Raw genomic sequence first — 4,648 nt, forward strand, 5'->3', positions numbered from 1 at the left:
GCATATCCAAACACTGCTGTGTGCAATAGCAAAACCTAGATACAACCCACTAGGATGGATAAATAAATGCTGTGTCATCTCACATGGGATACCACACATCAGTGAAAATGAATAAAGTGTGGCCACACTCCCTAATAAGAAATGATCTCATGACTACAATACTGAGCAAAAAGAAATCAAGCTGCAGAGTACATATAGTATGACTCCATTTATAATCAGAAACATGCAAAATTAAATAACATATTATTCAGGCTGCAAATACACATTTTGAAGCTATCAAAAAGCAAGATGATCATGAACACAAAATTCAGAACAGTGATTGCATCTAAGGGTAGAGAAAAAGACGAGGACAGAGAAAGTAACATTTCCAGGTTTCAGGGGTACTTAAAATATTCTATTTTTAAAAACAGGCCTGTAGGTACACCTGTTATTTCTTATATAGTCATTCTTTTTATTCTACTCATATTTATAAGTGGTCTTTTAGCATTCACTCAATATTTGATTTCTTACATTAAAAAAGTCAGTCTTCACATCTAACCAGTTTTTCTACTAATATGTTGTACAGCCCGGTGAAAATCAATCATAAGTACATTTTACCCTCCAGCATATCTGGAATGACTGAATCACCAGGAAAAGGCTTAAGACCAATGCATTCTTTCAAAGACGGCAGAAAGGTCTGTGTGTCTACTGAAAAAACTTGTTAAAAACAGTACATATAGAAATATTATTGTGCTAAATGGAATAAGCATTAGTTAGAAAGTTCACTTATGTGGAAAGACTTGAATATTCATGATCTCAGATGAAGTATTAAGCCACATTTAAAATAATTATGAATAGAAGTTCTTCTTTTCATACCCAATGGAAAACACCTCCACTTTAGAAAACACACTTCTCTAAAAGTAATAATAATAAGAAAATTACCTGGATTTCTTGATATCTCACTAATCCAGATTTTTTTTTTAAGATTTTATTTATTTTTGTGAGAGAGAGAGACAGTACACACAAGCGGGGGGGGAGAGGCATGGCAGAGAGGCTGGCATGTGAAACCTCCTACTTATCTAATCTTGCTGCTCATCTCCCCAGAAGAAATCATTTTATAGTGCAGTCCTATCTCCCACATTTTGTGGAATGATAAATTCACCATAAAAAGAAAAACATAGGCTTTTTTGGGAAAGTCACTGAGCATGTTCAGTTGTTCGAGAAAGTTCTCTGGGGAGAGATTTATTCTAAGGACATTTTCTTCGTGGAAAGGAAGGCAAAAGTAGGCTAATTCTCAAAATGCTGATGGCCACCTCAGCCCCCTCCAGAGAGCAATGCAGTCATTCACCTGTCTTGGGGAAATGTGTATATTTAGAGTGAATCTCTCTCCTGAATTCTCTATATGAAATAACCATTTACCTTTGGGTGATTCTGAAGTATCTATCACCCCACTCACCTCCTCTAATCTGTTCTGCTTCCTCTGGGTCCAGGAGCATTAATGGAAAGCTATTGATCACGTTGAATGAAATGCTGAATAGGTTACTGAGAGTCAAGGGGACCCTGCTATCAAAGGGCACGAAAAGCAGCCAGGCTTCCAACTCAATCAAGGATTTATCTTCAGAGAAAGGCGCCACATATAGACAAGGCCTACTGCCGCTCCTCTCAAGCGAGAGGAAGGTGATGACTGGCTCACCTCTGCCCAGTGCCAAAACTTCCCCCTGAGGACACTAATAAGAGTTTGGAAACATTTTACCTCTTGTTCCGTGGCTTTTACACAACTAGCCAATCAATGTTATAATTTAACCCCACTGTCTTACAGTTCAAGAGCTGGCTTAATCTTATAAAGACGAGGAAGACAGAGAGGGTACCAGTGAGGCTCAGCAGGAGTGAAGGGGTGGTGGCCATGAGCAATCCACATGGGAACAAAACTCCCTTCAAGGATGGCAGAGTTTTGCCAGGTCTGGGGAGGGCAAGAAGAAAACCTGACCTATGTTTTCTTTGCAGTGAACTGTCCGTTCCTCTGCAGTCAAAACATCTACCACTACTAGCAGGGTAAGCTGCTAGAGACAGCGCAGGATTTAGAGAAAGAGGGCATTAAGATACATGTGTAAGAAAGCAATGAGGGGGAGAAAGTAGTTAAAAAGCACCAATTTACAGCTATAAAAGAAATAAGTCCTGTGGATGGAAGGCCCAGCACAGTGACTACTGTGAACAGGGCCTTTCTAGCCCTGGCCACCGAGATGCTGATGCCCAAGAAGAACCATAATGCCATTTATGCAGTCCTTTTCAAGGAGGGAGTGATGGTGGCCAAGAAGGATGTCCACATGCCCATACACCCTGAGCTGGGAGACAAGAATGTGCCCAACCTTCACGTCATGAAGTCCCTACAGTCTCTCAGATCATGAGGCTACGTAAAGCAACAGTTTGCCTGGAGGCATTTCTAGTGCTAGCTTACCAACCAGCATATCCAGGACCTCTGTGATTGCCTCCACCTGCCCCCTGAGATGGTGCCTGCCACTCCGCACCCCAGCCATCCTAAGACTGGCGGACCACAGCCCAAAGGTCTGGAAGGAGAGCGACCTGCAAGACTTACAGGAGGGGAAGCTGGCAGACACCCCTACTGACAAAGCACTGTGCCCCTTGGTGCTGACGAGAGAGCTGAGGCTGGGACTGGGTCAGCAACTGACTGCCAGTTTAGAGGCGGATTTGGTCATGGGCGTGGTCAGCCACCTCAGTAAAGCTGGAGAAGATTGTTGTGTGTTGAATAAATCTGTAGCAATAAATAAATAAATAACACTGTATTATATATTTGAAAGTTACTAAGAGAGTAGATCTTAAAAGTTTTCCCCACAAGAAAAAAAATTTTGTAACAATGTGTTGTGGTGATGGATGTTAATTAAACTTATTATGGTTATCATTTCCCAGTATCTACATACAAATATGGAATCATTATGCTGTACATCTGAAACTAACATAATGTCAATTAAATCTAAATTTAAGAAGGAAGGAAGGAAGGAAGGAAGGAGGGAAGGAGGGAAGGAAGGAAGGAGAAAAGGGGAAGGGGAAAGGAAGGGGAAAGGAAGGGAAAGGAAAGGAAAGGAAAGGAAAGGAAAGGAAAGGAAAGGAAAGGAAAGGAAAGGAAAGGAAAGGAAGAAGGAAAGGATGAAAGAGAAAGGAAGGAAGGAAGAAAGGAGAAAGGGAAGGGAAGAGGAGGGAAGGGGGACTGAGGGAAAAATGCTTCATAAAGCACATGGACGTGCCCAAGTGGCTTCAGCACAGAGCCCCGAGAGCTGGGAGACCCTCCTCGAAGGAGGGGACTCTTCTCAGGATGCCTTCTTCCATCTTCATTCTTATTCAGGGAATTAAGGTATGGCCATCAGGAGTGGTATTCTTGTTTCAACTAATAATTTCAGATGTTAAGGTTCCCTCACCTTCTCAAAAGATGGCCAAAATTTCATTTCGTTGAACAGTTGTTGATGGATACCTTCTCACAGGTACTTCTCTTTACGTAGAATCCTCTCTGCTCTTCTCCTGCTCATCCTATAGACTCGGCTAAGGCTCAACTTCCCTTGAGAAAGCCTGGACTGCTCCCCACAGGTCAGAGACGAGCACCTCTGGTATGTGCCCCACAGCATCCCAAACCTCCCTAACTAGAAGTATTGCAATATCTGCTCTTCTCTCTAGGGAAACCATTCCTTCCAGAAGGGCAGTGACCAAGCCTCTCAGTCAAGGCCTGACTCATTGTAGGCATGTGATAAATATTGGTGGAATGAATATATATGCACTACTGAACAGTACTATCCCTGGCACTATGGAAATAGAGAGATGAATTCTTTCTCTGAGCTCAGGGTCAAGCAGCTAGGATGACAAAGAGTAAGCAAATACATACTGGTTATTATATGCCAGGCACTGTTTGAAGTGCATTGCACATATTAACTCATCTAATCCTCACTGTGACCTTACAGGTAGGAACTACGATTAGCTGCATTATACAGATAAGAGAATTGAGGCAGAGAGCTTCTTACCTAAGCTCCCACAACTAGTAGGTGGCTGACACAGGGTGTAAGCCCAAGCAGCTGGCTCCTGAGTCCAAGTCCTTCCCCACTTAGCTGTGTTGCCTCTCAGGTCCCAAATTAAGACAATCCACAGTATGAGTCACACCCACCCTGTGCGTAAAGTGAGGTACACAGTGCTCAGGGAGACAGGAAGGAAAAAGGAAATTTCTGATGTCAGACCTTAGCAGTACCCTCTGTCCCCTTCTTCCTCCCTGCCCCCAACCTTATAGATTCTGCAAACAACCAATTTTGGAACCAAGTTCAAAATTTCAGAACCTATCAACACCTGATCAAACTCAGTGCCCCAAAATTTAAATGGGAAGTTGAGGTTCTAATATATTTCAGCTTATGGCTCTAAATTGCTTTGTGAGTGGAGCTGGTAAAAATCCTTTACCTTCCAGATGAGAGAAAATAAGCTTGCTAAATATTATATATGGCACAACCTGATATAAAATATTTTTTTAAAAGAAGGGCCTCTTGTTCTGACCCCTGTATTTATGGGCTTAAAAATTGAAAAGGTTTAAGATGGGGGGTTTTTTTTTTTAAATGTTCAGCTTTCCTTTCTTTCATTGCCGTGAAAATAAAGTGGCAATTCATGTCCATAATGGGTAATT

General features: G+C 42.0%; 1 pseudogene; it reads left to right on the top strand.

Annotated features, from left to right (window-relative positions):
- Positions 1 to 2,219: 2,219 nt before the first annotated feature.
- Positions 2,220 to 2,717, top strand: LOC123801158 (small ribosomal subunit protein eS10 pseudogene; annotated as a pseudogene).
- Positions 2,718 to 4,648: the final 1,931 nt, after the last annotated feature.

This window comes from Ursus americanus, chromosome 10 (genome assembly GCF_024610735.1).
Source record: "Ursus americanus isolate L20-20 chromosome 10, mUrsAme1.1.p, whole genome shotgun sequence".
Lineage (NCBI taxonomy): Eukaryota > Metazoa > Chordata > Mammalia > Carnivora > Ursidae > Ursus > Ursus americanus.